This window comes from Stegodyphus dumicola, chromosome 2 (assembly GCF_044657685.1).
Source record: "Stegodyphus dumicola isolate Sdum_Otavi_A_Nest chromosome 2, ASM4465768v1".
Classification (NCBI taxonomy): Eukaryota; Metazoa; Arthropoda; class Arachnida; order Araneae; family Eresidae; genus Stegodyphus; species Stegodyphus dumicola.
The window spans coordinates 89,668,150-89,687,764 of record NC_140769.1 but is presented as its reverse complement, the minus strand read 5'-3'; the positions used below and the strand labels follow the sequence as shown (position 1 = coordinate 89,687,764).

Below are 19,615 nucleotides of genomic sequence, written 5' to 3'. Positions count from 1 at the left end.
GCAAAACTGAAAGTTTACTTTTGGTCTCACTCGGAAAAAAAAAAAAAAAAAAAAAAAAGGGTGCGTAGAAATTGATTGAATTTGTTGTAGACGCTATGCTAAGTCAATATATAGGAAAATTTACTAACTTAAATGATAGTTCCAGGATGGATTACGCATAATTTAATTCGCAATAATAAAAGAAGGCATTACTTTGTTGTTGCGAAGCTTAGTTTCTCTAGATTGGCAGCAAATCCACTATTCTACTAAGTTTCCAATGTAAACAAATATAGCTGATAGGGTAAAAAAATTAGGTTTAGCCTTGCTTAAAAAACTTTTAAATTTTTGATAATTCTAAAACTATAACATGAGGTTAACTAAAGGCATAAAATCCTTAACCGAAAGATAAGAAGAACATAATTCAATCATTTTGAGAGCAATATATGAAAATTTATTATTGCTTTGCAGCTTTAGCGCAAATCATAGGCTTTTTAATTTACTATAAATTTTCATATATATAATTATAAATTTTCATATATATATATAAAGAAAGAAATTTAGAATTAATATTTCATAAAGACCAAAAACTGAAATTCATAATTAATAAATTTGAAGTAAAGGCAAGGATTTTTGTAGAAGAGAGATTTTAATTGATTTCAATGTTCCTTCCCCCTGACGAAATAGCATTGAAGTTGATTGAATTCCTCTTTTGTTTTTGTTCATTTTTCTTTAAATTTCATTATTTTTTTTTTTAATTTTTTTAAATGGTTAATTTCATTATTTTTTTTTTAATTTTGCTTGTTTGAAATGTTTTGGTTTTAACATTTTAAAATTCTTTGTTGCAATTATTTGAAATTTATTAATGATGAATTTGAATTTTTGGTCTTTGTGAAAAAAAAAGGCGTAGAAACTGACTGAAAGTTTTGAATTTCTTACTTTATGTCTTTAATAATAATTTTTCTGCAGCTTAATGCGCGAAAATATTAGGCATGTTTACATTTTGTTTTCAAAAGAATTTTTTGTATTTACATATGTAATCAGTATCCCAATTCAAAAAAATGTCCTCACAGAAATAAAAAGAAAAACGAATATAACAGATAACAGAAGAGTAACTCAATCAACTTCATGATGGGAAAGGAACATTGAATTCAATTGAAATCTCTTTTCTACAAAAATCTTTTTTTTATATTATTATTTATTTTATTTTATTTTATTTTATTTTTTTATCCAGAATTAGCCGATGAAGAATTTCAGTACATTTTAATTATAATACTTCACCCAAAAATTACATTTTTTTTTTTGGTGCGGCCGATTGCAACCAAAATAGGAGGTGCACATACATCTACGCGTAATAAGAGTACTGTATACAAAATTTCAACGATCTGAGACAACTCGTTTTTGAGTTATGCGAGATACATACATACATACGTACGTACAGACGCCACGAAAAAATCTCTCAAGAATCCATTTTAAATCAGTTTTATAATTCGTTTGGAGAAAAAGAGTCCTTTATTCTGTCCTTACGTACAGATGTCAAGCAAAAACATTGTTAAATTACATTCGATAGCAGTAAAAATGGATATTTTCGTTGAAACATGATACCCGAAATTTTTCGCGAATACAATAGTTCCTTTTTACTTGATACAGGGAAGTACAAAGTTTCCATATTTTGTCAAAAGGTTTAGCTTAGGTGATTAAAAGCTGCATATTCTATATTCTGTTCCTTCCTTTGATTCTTTACAGATATTTATTAGCTATTTTTAACTGATATCATTCTTTTTGAATACACAAAAATAACTGCATGTTTGCAGTCTTATTTGTTAAAACTTTTTGATTCTTCTAAAACTAAATTGTTTAAATGTGGAAAGAATATTAGAACTCATTTCAAAGACAGCTCTTTTGTATTCCAGCAGAACCTTCCATTTCTGTCTGCAATCAAGAAATATCGCAAGTGAGTTAATTAAAATCAAGCACTATTAATAAATGGCAGCAGAAAAATCAAAAGTCCGTATAAACTGTGAAACAAAATTGAAAAGACTGAAATGAACCGACAGTTCTATCTTTGCAACAACAACCAGACGAAAAACCTTTTCTGTATCACGCCACATTTAGTAACAGAATGAATTATCAAACAATGTTTTCAGTTTAAAAAGTCTGTAAACTTAGTCTCAACAACTGCAGACACTTAAAAAGTGCTTCATTTTAATGGCAACTTTAGAATGTACTCATTTTCTTTCCTCTGTCTGTCTAACTTTCCTAATCACTCGTTCTTAGAAAATCACATGCTAGCTCACAATGGTGCTTCTAATACTACTCTTATTATTTTCTCGACTGAAGCGAAAAAACAGAAATATAACTATTAGTAAGCACTATAAATGCTCATAACTAACCATATAATAACCTGTAATTTCAGACTTAGTAAACGATTAAATTTTCTTCAGTAGCCAGCCACTATTACCCTGGAGAGAAAAACGTTAAGTTTCCTTCCTGAAAGAATAAGTCTTATAAAATCAATATCAAAAGAAGAAAAAAAGTCGCACTTGACAGCCTTTTAGATAACCCAGATGAATAGGTAAATAGATGATTAATAAAACAGCAAAACTGATCATTTCAATATATTTTACAACTTGAACACACACATATTAATCGATAAAGGGTGTGGCTGAGTAAATGAAATTTTAAACTGTATTTAGAATTCCATTTTCTTTCTTCACTCTGAATTATTTAACGTGAAAGATCTTAATGTGTTTATTTTGTTTCATATTACCTCTCCATATGAATTTAACAACACACTGAAAACAGTCATTTGTTCCATTATTCACGGTATTTCATATTACTGTAAAAAAGTCAGATTTTATCAAGCTAATATTTTTTTATCCAAAAATTCTATTTTTTTCAAATTTATTTACACACTAATATTATTCAATAATAAATTAACGCTATGTTTAACAGTGTTTAACGAGTCACTATTATTAGTGATATCTGTTGTTTAAAAATAGTGGACTGTAAATTGACTTGATATTGCTTCAGTATAGAACCCAAAAAACCTCAGAGTCATAACGTTGACCGAAACTTCTTTATTGACTTTCAAACACTAAGTTAGTTGAGGAACGGCGAAGACCACACAAACTACGACTTCAGTGGCGGCTTACCAACACAAACTCAGAAGAACCTCTGCTTAGTTGAAACTCCAGTAATTCACAGCCACCTCAAAGCTCTAAACGCGAGCTTTAAAAACCTAACAAATTTGCGTCTGCGCCGCTCCTCGGTACAAAGAAAGAAATACAATTTGCATAACATCGAACAATATCCTTTTATAATTTCAAGTGAAAATGAGCAGAAATTTAGAATATTTTGCAAAGTCGTTAATTTACGAATGCAGTTTGACGGATTTACAAAGGGAGAAGCCAATCTCACCTGAATTTCTGGAAGAGGGGCGGTCCCTCATCTTAAGATACAAAATAATTTTTCACGATGGCGCCTTGCACGGATCCTTAAATCTACTTGAATATAATACCAAATTACTGATAAAATTTTATAAAAATTAACTAAATTTAACGAACATCACACGCGTATTATCAGTTCCCTTGCATATCACCCAAACTAAGTGGCAACTAGTGAAAAACTATTTATTGCCTTTTATAGCATGAAACATTCTTTTAGCACGGGATAAAAGAAAATGAATTTATTCTAATTGCATATCAAATTATTTTATTTTTATTTAAAAAAATTAAAGTAGAATTTTTATTTATAATAACCATCTATATAAATTTTATACCATCATAATATCATAGCTTAAAAGAGACAGCAAATTCAGTCGAATAAATTCGGCATTAGTTGCATGATTCACATTTTTCATGCTTCTACCTAAATGCATAACAAAATGGACTACATATAAAAAATCGGACTATCAACATCGTAAACGAGGCTTTAATCTTAGCTCGAGTCTCAGAAATTGTAGCTCTCAGGGTAAATATTGAAAACGAAACAGACAAAATTTAATATTACTTTGTTCAACTTTCAAAATAATTATTATTTAAAACAACAATTAAGATTTTCTGCTTTTTTGAACTCAACTTGTAGAGTCATTAGGTAATTTTTGGAAGAAGAAGAGGTGAAAAATATGCAACCGCCTTCACCGGGAATCAAACCACGGACCTCTGGAATACCGGCCCAGCGTGCCACCACGAAGGCACGCTAGGGAAGTGGGAGAAATACCTTATATACTCCCCTTTTAAAGGGAGACTAGGGTTTTAGGGGACCTAGTCGCCAAATTCTGGGTGCAGAGAATCATCATTTACAACCCTTTTAGTTCCGGCGCCACTTGTACAGTCATTAGGTAATTTTGGGAAGCATAAGAGGTGAAAAATATGCAACCGCCTTCGCCGGGAACCACGGAACTCTGGAATACCGGCACAGCGAGCTGCCGTTACACCACGAAGGCACGCTAGGGAAGTGGGAGAAATACCTTATAAACTACTATGTATCAATCAGCAAACCTAACGTTGAGAAAAAGAAAAAAAAAAAAAAAAGAGAGATGGCTATTAATTCCAAACTAATATATGTATAGGATGAATAATGAAACTGAAGTACTTGAGGAATATTATTCCAAGTTTTCAAGCCAGCGTACAAATTTCCGACTGGAAAATCTGCATTATTTAATCATTAGCAATTAGCTTGCGAAATTTAAATATTCAGCATCAACAGAGGTGCTGATTTCATAGACTGAGAATTACTGGACAGAAATCGAAATGAGTCCATGTCCGATTGCTAGTGCTCATCTGGCTGGCATATTTGTTATTTTAAGACAGCAATCCCTTTTGATATACCAACGCCGCAATATTCAGGAACGTATATATGTACTTAGGAAAGCGAAGAATTTCGAGTAATTGCAAAATATGAGGAAGTTATCTGAAAATGATGTTAGTCTATTAAAAAGAACTGAGACCAAAAAGCATGAAATAGCAACTACCCAAAGTATGGTAAAACTTTATCTTTTAAACTCACCCATTCCTATAAAAGCTGCCGGCCGAAAGCTACATAGGATTAATATTCGTGGTCACTCAACTATAGCAAAGCCACTGATAACCAGCGTCCATGCTAAACAATGGTTTCAGTGACGTCAAGAGCGCAAACTTTTAGATAGTATACAGCATAAAATATGTATTATTCATGGAAAAGACCACCTTTACCATTTTTCTTTTTCTGGAAGAGGTTATATATAAATAGTTCATTCGAAGTCACATGATCCAGATTGTCTCGTACTCATAGTGAAGCGTGAAATGGTAACGATTTGGGCAGCAATATCGTGGAAATCCCTGGTAACACTGAATTATTCTTGCCAGCTGCATCGCTGAAGGAGTACTGATAAACCAAGGTATATCCAACTGTTTAAATTTCCCATCCCGGAGAATGCGCTGGGTATTAGGATGATAAGTCAATCATAATGCAAAACTCATGATAGGGCGGTTTGAAGAACACGAAAATGAGCTTGGACATCATTCACAATCCCTAATCTTAATAACATTCAGTCTGTCATAATTATTCCAGAAAAACAGAGCTGGAAAACGTTTTCTACTCCATCATATAAAGCGAAATAACCACTCTCTTATAAAATTGGTTATTTCGATCTTTTGTAAGAAGAATCGCAGTAGTACTTTTTCTCTAAAAGGAAGTCTAACAACATATTAATTAAGTATTAAACTAGAGATGCAAGTGTTTCGTTTTCATCGTTCAGTCCTTCATGATTCAAGAAGCAGAGGGAGTTAATATAGTTCTTATTCATTGAACTAATAGTTTGCTGGCAGGTAACGAGGTACTTCTAAATTTAAAAAAAAATCCGAATTATTTTCTAAGCATTGTCAAAAGCAAGTTAAATTGCAACCAGTGTTCTGTGTGAGTTTTTATTTTTTGCGCACATATCTAGTTAAAACAAATAGTTATATGTAAAAACATTTCCCGTATTCAATCTTCTTCTGATAGTATACAGTTTTATAGTCTCTGGGTTTCAGTTGTCAACAGCTCTATCATGCACCCTAGCATAGGAAATGCAATGTATGGCACGACATGAAGCGCTACATATATGGGAAGACGTCGTCTTGAGGGTCACCAACTGTTTTGTAAGTTAGCTATTGCTTTGTGTATCTTTAATGATACAATACAGATGTCTGCGGCTATTGTTGATGCATTAAACTGCGCACATGAATGCATGAATAAGATAATATTGTCATCTCAGACTAAATCCGCACATGGTTACAGTTCTACTTGGCCGGTCTTTCCGAGACTGAATACATCTGGTCTATAGTATTAGAAAAATTAGCATAACAAAGACCATCAGCGACTACAACCGATGAAACCTCTGATAAAGAATTAGTTGCCTGGATTGCAGTATCTCAAAATGCCACACAGAGTATCTTTGACTCTACCTCTCATTGTATAGCACTGTTATTGTTGTTCACGGTAACCAATTCGGTACTGATCATAACACATTTTTCTTTTCCAATGTAAATAAAATTTAATTAATTCGACATTGTATCATAAGGCATTTGTAAAATAATCTTAATTTCTTATCTTTTATTCTGTTTATGCTGCTATAAATGATAAGCATTGTATTTACAAGCAGCGTTTTGTATCGTATTTGCAAGTTTTGCTGGATGAATTCATTTTCGCGCTCCATGCGGAAGACATTTCTACCCCTAATTAATAATATAGTAGCAGCATCAGGAAAATACTTATTTAAATTAATTTTTGACACATTTCCATCCAGTTAAGCCAATGTCACGTCACAAATGCAGGTTTCCAGTTATCGGGATTTCAATAATATGCTCTCATTATTTAACAGAGTCTTTCAATACGCTAAACATTTCTAAAATGTAAGGAATTAGTCCCGTTTTTGAAACATGTTTAAGCTTTATTGTGATTTGAAGGTAGCGATTGAATCGGAAAACTCTCTTTGCAATTAAGCAGCTGACTAACTAAAAAAAGAGTAATTCTAGGAAGCAAAATTTACATTTCACTCATTAGTACTCTGCTTTCTCTTAAGTCGTTATAATATCTGAAATACCTAAATATACATTTATTGATCCTCTGAAGGACCTAATATCAGAGTTTTACTCGGAAGGAAATGAAAATGAAACAAATTCAGATTTGTAATACCTAACTTGAGACTTATTTACGTATGCAACACACGTATATACATATAAAATCAAGGAATAATGGTGTGGTATTAATTATGGCAAAGCACACTAGGGCTATCTGCCTAAGGGGAGGGATGCCTTCGTGGAGGACTTTCTAAGGGAAACTGGCTCGTATACACGTCACACATGGGAAAAACCACGAAAACACCTATGCAGCCAGCCCGTTCGCGGGATTCGAACCTCGGACCGAACTACCAGTGTTCAGCGACTTTACCGCTCGGCCGCTGGTGGGCCAAAGAATAATGATTAAACCAATATAGTGGGCTAACAATCTAACAGGAAGTGCGTACATTAAAATTGAAACAAAAAAAAAGCAATAAATCAACATAATAAAAATAATACAAACTGTTTAAAATTCTTTGGTCTTTTTCAAGGAACAGCGGAAGAATTTTCAACAGAGCTACGTTTTTGAATTATGTCTGGATGATTAGAAATTCTTGAAAAAATTCAAATGAAAGTTCCAAATAAAAATTTTAAAACATTAATTTAAAATAACAATTTAGAGTAATTAAAAAATTTTTGCTGAAAAAGAATGCAATAAAGCATAGAGTAAAAATATTTTTTTTAATTTAATTAATCATCAAGAAATAATATAAGTCATGGCCCTAAAGCAAATAATCCTGTAAAAATAAACAGCATAAAATAACAATCTTCGAACTTCAAAACCGTAAAAACTGATTTGGTAAATTAAAAGCAAGGGGCTAAATAAATATTTTAAATAAATTTCGAGCTACAGAAAATATAAAACTGCTAAAAAAATGTTGAAAATCAAAAGTAAATATATTTTAAAATAAAAATCTTAAGGAACTTATTTACTTAAAAAGGAAATTTACTTAAGAGGAAAATTTAAAGATAATTTATGCACAGAAAAAGTTTGCAAATTGAGGAAAAACCCAAACAAAAGAATGGGAGGCTTATAGCCTAACATAGGAACTATTATAAATGACGACATACTTAACATTGAGAAAATGAATATATTAAATGTTAAACTGAATCGATTAATTCAATTAAAAAATAACTTGAATGGAATATGAAAACAAAAAAGTAAAACCAAATAAAGTTATTCAAAACCTCTAGAATGAATTTTTCTAGAGTGAATTCTTCAGGACAGATTTTCCAGAATGCTGCTGTGAACTGTGGAATCGAGTTGAGTAGTAGGAGGGTAGTTTGAAGAAATGAAATAATAAAAAACAAGAACTATGTTGAGTTGTACAGATGTAGCCTATAATATTGAAAAATGAAAATGTTGGAGGCTTGTAAAGGCAGTGCTTAAATTCTGAAATTTAATTACATAAAAATTGGTTTAAAAATGAAAAATGAAATGTTTTAAATGGGGACAATACATTGTAAAAAATTAGGAATGAATGAAAAAAGAAATTCAAATTAATTAAATAAAATATTTTTTTAATTAAAATACAAAGAATTTACAAATTTAAATTATAAAAACATTTAATGAGGAAAATTAATCTGTATTTTGGTATACATATGAAATTTTAAAAAAATTAATTACTTAAATTAATATAAATACTTTAAATGTATATAAAAAAAAAGATTTTCAAAAGAATGAATTTTATTAAGTCTGTGTAAAAAAGAGTCGTAAAGATTTTTAAAAAAATTTTTAATTGCGTGTAAGACAGGAATTTTAATAAAAGTATAATGGATTTAAAACGAAAAGTAATATGTAATGGGAAGTAGGAAAAGTGAAAAGAGAAACAGTTGAGCAACAGTAACTTGAAGGTGAGTTCAACTATTTGGCATATAAATAAAACTAGAATGAAAATTTTCATTTGTTTGTAACAAAAATACAGGGACTATTTATATACTTTTTACATGGATATTTACAATTTCTATGCATCCAGTAAATACCTCCAAATTTGATTTAAGTATTTCTTATTGTAAGTAACAATAAAATTGAAACGATTTAATATCTGATTTTTGGTGAAGTAAGTTAATAAAATTAAAAGGAACTTAATTATTAATGGTCATTTTTAGATATTGAATTTCTCGATTAATGTCTTCAACAGCAGTGCAAATATTTTTAATTCTCAGCATATGGTTGATAATGATGTTAGCAATTACTTTTTCAGAAATATTGGAATTCCAATGTACAAGTTTAATGATCTTTTATCAAAAAGTTTAATTTATTTACAACTGAGAAAAACAGTCATAGATTACAATATAGTGTTTTGAGTTTAAAAATGTAAAGCGATTCTTGTAATTTTTTTTTTTTTTTTTTTGGCAGGAGTAACAATGTCTAAAATTTCAGTTCTGACATTTTCAAAACTGTGGTGTTTAAAATGATGAAGTTCGGCAATCTAATATGATATTAGAGATATTATTATTTGTTTTTATTATATATATATATATAATTCCCAGATAAAGGCAGGGATCATATTACATGGACAAGCAGGGGACAAGAGAAAAAAATGAAGTAACGAAAATTAAAATTTGGCTGCCGGATTCAAACATCAATTCATTTAATTTAATGTAGAATTTTTTAAACTGGACGAAAAAGCGAATGTTATAAGTGATACTGCACCATTCGTCTATCTAAACCATTCATTTATCCAGCATTCGTACCAGCCCCCCCCGGGAATTTTTACTTCCGAAATGAGCTGAAACGCTGTAGTGTACATACATATCCTTTCCCCAGAAAACGCACTGAAGAGCATACAATCCAGGAAATTTTGAATAATTCTGTCAGGGGGCCCCCTGGCCGATATGCTAACTGCCCCAGTGGATTCTCTGCCACGCTGTCGGCTGAAAGACAGAAAGCTTACCAGATTGTTACCCATCATTTAATTTACAACAACAAGTCTAACAACTGCACTTCTTCTTCATACGAATAAATTTTTAATGATTCATAGACACTCCTAAAAAAAAAGCAGCAATAAAAAAATATTTTTATTCTCCATATTTCTGATATTATTGAAAATATGAGTGGAAATTCATACTTTGATATGTCAACTGAAAGTAGTAATTAGAGTAATCAAAAATTCTTTGCGATCCGTATCTAGTATTCCGATCAGAAAGCACGAGAAATTCCATTCTTTAAAATTAATGACAACATCACTTTTGTGGTAGTTTACTTCATGTCTTATTTAACTGCAGAAATAATTAATCGAACCCTGCTATAGCGAAAGGAACCGAAAGTCTAGTTCATTATATCTGGGGCTTCACTATACCCGATCCGATAAGAAATAAGAAGGAATATCTCGCAAATAATGTAATGAATCAAAAGAAAAGGTAAGGGGTTAATTACACTTATTATTGCGCGCAATTACTAAATTTGTTTCGCCTTTTCTCCTTCCCCTCCAATTTTACCATAAGTTAATAATTTTAGGTGCTAATATTCTTCGCATAAAAGTCATGATTTAGATCTCTCTCTCTTCAATTACGCAACTTTCTCTAAAGTATATATTTATAATTAGCGTGTGTCTAAATAATGGCACATTCTGGCTTCTTTGAACAGTGAACTATTTCAGCAATGTTTCTTCAACATCATTATGCTTGGCCTTTCTCAGCTACTTTTTCTCGTATCCAACTTTATGTCTAAGAGCAAAAATTATAAAGTCTCGTTTTTCCCACATAGTCTGGATTCCCGGCAGATATCGGTTTGATTACATTAACTATCCATTTGCCTATAATACTCACTTTACCTTCAATTCAAAAAAGCGCTGTACGTTTATTGTTCGATAAACGCTACCAGTACAGAGTGATTTCAATCTTCGGAAACCAGCTATGAAAACTGCTACATATGGGCTAAAAACGTTTAGTAATCTATACGCTATTAAAGCGCATTAAGGAATGGGCCGATTTTTCACTTATGATTTTCAACAATTCGGAAAACCATGGTACAGTTCCCGCTGTAGGGCCATAGTTGCATATATCATGTTGCGAACCGAATTTAATGTTATTTAAGTAGAACTATATTTACATATATTTTCAATTAATACATGCTTTCCTACGTCATCACGTTAGTTCACTAGCTAGCAACTCATTGTATTGGTGTTTCTTTATAAGTATAACATATTAACAATTCCAGCATTAACATGCATTTACATATCAGGCATGCATCAGTGTCAAATACTTACAAAGCTTAGTTGCATTAGCAATATATATATTAATTCCCAAGCAGAAACTCTTAGTATCGCAATATCTGTACAATTGCACTAGTAATGTTTGCTTTAACTTACTTATTTGCATTTATCCATCCATTTTAGTAATGCTTGAGTATATACATGTGCTTATATGCAAATTTATAGTGTCTGTAACAGAAAATGGAGTATTGGTGTTAGGATTCTGCGCATCAAAGTATTTATTATAATTAATTATAACTTACTTCAATAACTAGCTCTGGTGCACACATCAACATATTTGGGACAACGTAATGTCCTTTTAAAAGTGTGTGTATACACGTGTATTTCTGTGTATATCTATAGTGTCTGTGACAGAAATTTAATTAAATGTAAAGTTTCTCATATGAACGATTAATCGGTTTGCACACAGTAATAATACTAATAGCAGGGAAACAGCAGCATTAATTTCACAGCCAACTTGTAGCTCCTATTCTCCTTCAAAATGTTTCTCCCTTTACAACTTACCTTCCAATTTTTGATTCTTTCGTTCGTTTACTCTTGCAAAGACAGAGTTCAAGGAACATGAACTAAGGTGACAAGAAGTAGTTATAATCATCCACAGAAATTAAACAGGCCAAACAAGCACATTTCCTAAGCGGACTGGCTGTCTTACCAGCGAAATATCCAAGGAGGTTAGAATAGAAGGAGGGAAGGTTCATTTCAAACGGTGAAGCTTGGCGGCCATGTTACTGTTATCGCTGTGACTTGTGCAAGGAAGTCTGTAATTGTAACATTTTTTTTTTTTCCTTTTCTTTTTGAAGCATGTCAGCTTATATTGCATATGAATGCACAAATAGATTTTCGAAAAATATTCCTGGGATTACTGTTCACTCGTAAGCATTAATTTTCTTTTCTTTTCTTATGTAATTTCATAAATATGTTAAAAAGTATCACAATGTCATGTTGTTTTCTTTCCAGATGTGACAAAAGGACTTAATAATAATCGAAACATGTTAAATACAATACATTTTAATGTTTTTGCTTACAGCTGGTATCTTCGTTCCTTAACATACAATGATATATGCTAGGATTATATGCTTGCTGTATAATTTGAACGCTTAGATAATTCGTTTTATAATTTTCATGAAATGTAAGAAATCAATTGTTACTATTTTTATGAATTGTAAAGGTGTTAAATAAAGCAACGCTTTTCTTTATGTATTAATTATTATTCATTCTTAAGTTTTGTGAATTGTTACGAATATAATTTGTGCATTTGATCAAGATAAACTGTTCTGTTGTTAAAATGTTTTTGCATAAGCTTACAAATTTCTGGGCAGTATAGCGATAAACGTAAGTAAAATATTTACACAATTGAACATGTGAAAAGATATATCCAAAAATTTATATAGGTATATTTCTGTAATTCAGCTTAATTCAAGGTAATTTCTTTGAGATTCATAAATATGAAACGCGCATAAACTGAAATCATTGAATTCACATAAATCTGTTTTATTTTATTAATATTTATTTTCTTGTTGATATAAGGTTGTTGATTGTGAAAAGAATCTATTTAAAACTTTCATTAAAAAAAAAAAAAAAAAAGCAACATGTTACCATTTTTTTAGATAATTATCTGCTATTAATTTCAGGTAAAAATGATTCTTTAATAAATTATAATAATATTGCGAATAAATCAGAAATATCACTTCTTAAAGAAACAATTGGAAAGTATACCAGAGAAGTTGCTATTAAAACCTAAACAAATTCTTGAAATTATGCAGAAACATAATTTTTAAAGGCTTTAATGTTATGCACATGCATTTAGATTTCGAAATATTTCTTAATGATTTAGTAAATTACAGATATCATCTTTATAACTTTAAAACAAAAAACTAACAATAGCGAAGTATTTCATTATAAATTTAACATATTTTTACTGGAAAATTCATGCATAGAACAGCTCACAAACACGTACGTTTCACTACCGTATTGCAATGTTTTGAAGTAACAAACATGGACGCCGCTTGTTCCGTGGAGTTTCATTCCCCGATAGTGGAGGAAACTGCGAACCCTCCCTCCTTCTATTCTAACCATGGAGATTACTTCCTACCTCCATGATTCTAACCTCCTTGGAAATATCGTATTGCATCGTCGAGTGTGTTGAGCTCCGAGAGCGATCAACCGGGTCGGAAAGCTGTACTTAAGTGCTTTGCCGTGAAGCTGAGAATTGAGTAAAAGAATGTGAAGTTTCACCCTTCTGGAAAATATGAAAGTGAAAATAATTTCATTACTAATCTGCCCTATCCAATGTCCAATTAGAAATCATTCATTTCTCCCAAGATATGTATGTTTGAAAAGCAAGCAAAGGCACAATAAAGAAGATCCTAAGTCTTGCAAAAGATTTAAAGAATGGAAACCTCTAACCAATTCAGAAGAAAGAATTTCGCCAGCTTTTAAATACAGAAACAAAATAAATCTATAAGAATAAAAAATATCCATTTCCTTACCGATGAATTAACTGTACAGCTCAGCTCAAAGTCAAAAGAAAGTAAGTATGCAGAGAGTATGTGATGATGTCCTATGAAAAAAAACAGACCTACAATATTAGAGTTTTCAAATTAACGATTTATTTCGACTACAGCAAAATAGAACTTAATAACAAAATGAAAAGTAATTAAAAAATACAACTTTCAATGATTTTTTGCACTGTTGCAGGACTTTTGCCTATGATTTTAGCGATTTGTCTTTGGGACTTGTTTTCCTTATAGAGCTTTGTTATTGCATCCTTTAGATCTTTTGATAATTCTTTTCCACGTGGAGCCATTGGTGAATTGTTGATGTACTTAGAGCTCAAACTTACAAGCTTTGTAGCAGAACTTCTAAACTTATCACTGAAATACGAAAAATCACTCGAGAAGTTTCATTCAGCCTATTTAAGTCAAAAATTCAGAGTGCATATATACTTTTGTGATTTAAATTTCTACTGGTAGTTAAAAAATTACTCTTAAAAGTTTTTAAAATATAATGATTTGGTTTATTTTTCATTACTTTATGACTTGAATCAGAAGCTATAAACAACACTCTCCAAAATAATATTTTTCTTATATTTATTTGAGAACTAGAGCTTTTTTCACTTAAGCTATGAGTTGCATACTTACTTTTGTGACTCAGTGTATTTACTACTTTCGCTTGTCTCGAATAATAAAATTTTCCAAATTTTCACCATAGCATCAGTCTCAAACATAGCTCAATCAAAGAACCTGAATCCATTCAAGTTCTTTGACTCAGTGTCATTTTAAGCCTGGACAATTTTTAAGTGATAATAGTTATTTAGATAAAAACTGCAGAAATTCTAGAAAAAAATTATGAAAAATGTTTCAGTCAAAGATACTAAAAGTTTGTTGTATCCGATTTTCATACATTGGAAGTTCGCTATAGCCGTATAAAATACCACTAGGTGTTTAGAAAATTGGACGGGATCAAAACGTTCGTTTGCTATATCATACGTTATAAACCGGGTTAGCTACAGCGGGATTTAACTGTATACATTGCAAATAACATTTTCCCTTCCATACCCCCCTAGAAGTGGTCTTCTAATTTCAAATTCAATATTACGCGACTCGACAACATAAATGCTTTAATATTTTACTGTGCTAAGTATACACTGGGTGAGCACTTCTTTTACTCTGCTTGTATACAATATAAAAAGTCAAAAATATTTATTTCTACTTTCTACATGTCGTCACTCTCTTCCAAATGAGAGAATAAAAATTCAAACAGTAACAAAACTCATCTTTACTGTACTCCATGCAATGCTTTTTAAGTTGTGGAATATTCAGTGGTGGCTAGAATTTCTCTCATGATCTAACAATAGATCGACACCCTTAGAAAGAACCCCACTGCATTATTCTATTGTGCTGATTCGTTCCTAGAAACCGGCATTTTATTTCATATGTGTGTATGTGTGTTGTCTTCAAAAAAGGAAAAAGACAGAGAGCATGAAAGCTTCATCGCAACTGCTAAGAAAAAAAAAAAAAACTTATTCTAATCCCATTTCCTGTTTTTATTTCTTAAAAGCAAGCCACTCTTACGCACGCGTTGTGCAGGTGTCACGATGGTGAAATACAAAGGAGGGGAAGAGAAAAATTCGTTACTACAAAACACCTGCGCATAAGAAAAACGGAGTTGCCGAATTTAGATGAATGAGTAATACTGCTAGAAAAGGGGTTTAATGTATTAGCCGTGGTGACAATTAATCAACTGGGAATAATTAAAAATACTGAGATCTGGAAAAAAAAATAAAAAAGTTATTAGATAATACAATCGACTTTTGGGAAGACGGAAATGCACCTCAGAGGGAAAAACACATAAAATCAATATACGTAATAATTTATTATTTGTAGCCCTGGATAGTCTAGTGATTATTGGATTGGATTGGATTATTAAATTATGGCAAAGCACACGAGGGTTATCTTTCTAAAGGGAGGGATGCCTTCGTAGAGGACTTTCTAAGGGAAACTGGCTCGTATACACATTAACCATGGGGAAACGCCTATGCAGCCAGCCCGTTCGCGGGATTCGAACCTCGGACCGAACTACCAGTGTTCAGCGTCTTTACCGCTCGGCTGCTGGTGGGCCTAGCGATTGTGAAGGTTGACTAGTATTCCATAATGGTTTAGGATAGAATCCCGTGCAAGACTTCACTGTTTATGTGTGCCCATCTTCCCCTCTTCTCGCGGATGAAATATCGGTAGTCCAGGATAAAATGCATCAAACGAATTGATGATAAGTCGGCTGAATGATCGATGGCTACGGGCATTCTCGATGAATAAATTAAGTGGCGAGTAGCTGGTCATTTGGTTAACACAAATTATTTTTAGCATCTGTTTGCTTACTTATTTTAGTAATAACACGATGATAAGCAAAAAATGTGAAATGAAAGTTTTAAAGCTGTGAAAAATCTCGCACGAAAGAAAGAAGATTTTTCACAAAACTTAAAATATTATTTTTCTTTTTCAAAATACAATTATTAATAACTGACGATGTTGATGCAACTCTTGATTAAAACTCATATGTTATCACACGCACAGTTGAACGAGACATTCTTTAATTTAAATTAATAACAGGGTATGCAGTCCAAATAGTGTCGAATACAACAAGCAAATAAGCTTTACAAAATTTTAAAAAAAATCCTGCTCTTAACTAAATTTAATTATTCAAATTTGAAATCAAAATCCAAATAAAATAAATAAAACGTAGCTGAAAACAAAAGGATGGAAAATTGTATCTTATACACTTGTCAGGAGGTTTTCCAATCATATGTTGAAAGCTTCAGAGACCGACGAGCAAGCATGGATAAAAATTTAAAACCTTCAAAATTGCTTCCTTCTGTCGCTATGTAGTTTTTTAAGGTGTCAACGTTGTTGCCGATAGCAGCAGAAACCCTTTCATCACTTTGTTGTTGGACGGCAGAAACTCTTTCTTGAATTTCTCCAACTTTGTCTTCAACTGTATCTATTCTTCCTTCCATAGCCTCTAACTGGTTTTCTATTATAACTGGCAAGTAATTTCTCTTTTCATTTCCTCTTGACATACCTTTGTTTCTCTTTTAACAGCTTTCTCTTCTTTAACGAATTCTTGGCGGGCGTTCACCTCCTCTTTAAAGAATCTTAACCAACTTCCATCTCCTCTTTAGATGAAGCAAAAGCTGCAATCAGCTGTCTTAACTGTTCTTCCATCGCTCTTGTGATTGGCATTCAAACCCCACTGACAAAGAAAAGGGTTACGTGCGTACGGGTTCGTAATGGATTGAATGTACAAGTCGAAAAAAAGTTAATAAAATTTATTTTTATCCTAAGAAATAAAACAAAATGCTGAAATTTTCTCAGAGATATTCGTACAATATCACACAGTAATTATATTTTAACTACTAAAACGTTTAATAGAACTCAATTCAAAGCAGAGAAAGCTAATCTGATCTCACCGTGAATTCGCTACAATCAAGAACAAGAATTAAATAAACAATTGAATTTACATGTTTTGATCCGGCTTTTATAAGCTTTTTAATCGTGCACGAGAATATTCTGGTATTTTCTCGATTTCATAAGAGTTCAATTACGAGATATATATTTATTAAAATGTTAAATGCGCGTGCTCCTGTATTTTAAATTTTCCGGCGTAGTTTTCTCTACAAATAAGTCTCTTATACGGGAAAATAAAACAATTTGAATTACAAATTCTACTAAAAATAGCAAACTAAATACAAAAACCGTAACACTACAAATAATCTTCTTTTAATTACCATTTTTGATTGAAATGTAGTAAATATAAAAGGTTCAGCATGTGTGCGTCATATATTTCAAGGTTTTTGAATTTTTTCCTCCCCTCTAATGGAATTTAAGAATATTCAAACATGATACCTTTGAAACAGGTATATTAATTTCATAACTGCAAAATATTGAGCATTCATAGAGTAGTGATGCCATTTAGAAGCAAAAGCAAACAGTAGAAACTTACTATTGCAGCTTTTGGCATTTTTAGAAGGTTAAAAAACTGACAAACATTAAAAGGTTAACGGTCTCCGTATTTACAAAATCTAAAATCTTTCTCAGCGAAGTTACAAGCTACAGGTTGGCAATTAAAAACTAGCTCAAATTTCAACAAGCTACGTCATGAGATTCTAATGCTTTTTGCTAAGAGCCAAGCGTGTTGGGCATACAGCCAAAGTCAATCCAAACATTCCCACATTTACGAAATCTTTTCTCTAACTTTATACTAAACTGCTTGCCATTCAAATCTACATAATTCTCTGGAATGAACAAGTCGTGACGAAATGAGGTACATAAAAAAGACTGAAATTAAACTTAAATTTGTTATTGAAACTCCACTGTAATGACACACAGTTATCAGATATGGCAGATTAAATGTAACCATTAAATTTGACATCTACTTAAAAAAAAAATTTTTTTAAAAATAAAAAAACTGCTAAGCATTCTATTATTTGCATCTTAAACAGAAGATAAATAACTTTATTAGTTGTTTCAGAAAATTTTGAATAAATATCAGCTGAACGAACAGTAATACAGGATTTGAGCTTTCAAATTTTTTTTACAGGTTATAAAATATTCATATCATGCACTTTGACAGCTCCAATATTTTGCATTAACATTTGACTAATTTTATCCATAAATAAATATCACATCACATGGAAATGTGCATATTCTCTATGCCACATTTTTTCTTTATTTTTCTTTGTTTATTTATTTTAATCTGCATGGAAATGCTTCAAAAACCAATAAGGAGAATTGCTCTGTCTTGAAATGCAATCCAAGCATATAATTCCAAGGAAGGCAGTGAAATGTATGCAGAAACTAAAATAAAGTGATACAATCAACTGAAAACAAACTTTCCGGGCTCCTTCAAATCTGCCACTTCAAAAAAGTTGTTGCTTTATTGCTTGCTTACAAACACTATGCTAAGTACATCTATGAATTGCGCAGTTGCTTCTTCTTAAACTGTGGTGTGGTGCGGTTGTCTAGCGCATCATACTTTACGGTGCCTCAGTTTCGAGAAACAGACTGACTATGGACATGAAAAATAATCTCATTCCGCTGCAACGTCCCCATCTGGCTACTCGTATGCATGGCGTATTGCACTACTTCGTCAGCACAATCCTTCCCAATTTGCAGTCTTTTGATCTGGTAGCAGAAAGAGAAGCGACCACAGCCGGCATTACAAAGCTAAGGTAGACTTAAAACCTTCAGAATCACATTTACACAAATTAACAACAAACAAACATAAAAAGCAATTAACTCTCTGCCATTCTGCCTTCTTAAATCAAGATCGCAAGATATACCTGGACCCATTGCCGCATAGATCAACCTCTGAAGCAGTTTATACTGAGGGTCAAAAATTGGTTTGAAAAAGGTAAGCGTCTTCTGTATTCTCCGTGGCAGATTACGATTTTCTCTACATTCTCTGTCCTTATAGTGTTTTATGCTCAGTTCGCGGCACTACAAATGGCCGTTCGATACCTCCATTACTTCAAGCGAAATTTTCACGTTTTCAGTGCCTCAACCTATGATTTGATGGCACTATCAGGAAAGCTGAATCAGAGATCCTTAGTGCAGAAAATTCGAAACCTGTTGCAGGACATTCCATTGATCGCAGACCAGACTGATCCCACTGATCGCCTACGTACGCCCCACAAAAGCATCACAACAGGCAAACAACTTGCCGAACCTGGACATATAGCGAAACAAGCTGTTAATAACTTTCAAGCTGATAAATTGGCTAACATTACTCCCGATCCCATTTCTTAACGAATAGCAGCGAAACATAATTTTGATATCTTTCAAA

The 19,615-nt window shown here is 32.0% G+C and overlaps 1 protein-coding gene across 2 annotated transcripts in view; it reads right to left on the bottom strand.

Annotated features, from left to right (window-relative positions):
- Window positions 1–19,615, bottom strand: part of LOC118186200 (band 3 anion transport protein-like) — a 422,199-nt gene that overhangs the window by 336,238 nt on the left and 66,346 nt on the right. Inside the window, exon 2 of one of the 2 annotated variants that reach the window (XM_035356272.2) lies at window positions 13,765–13,835. The exons of the other annotated variant lie outside the window; for it this stretch is intronic. The gene's annotated coding sequence lies outside the window, so the exon portion shown is untranslated. The remainder of the gene's footprint in view (window positions 1–13,764; window positions 13,836–19,615) is intronic. 2 annotated transcript variants of the gene reach the window in all.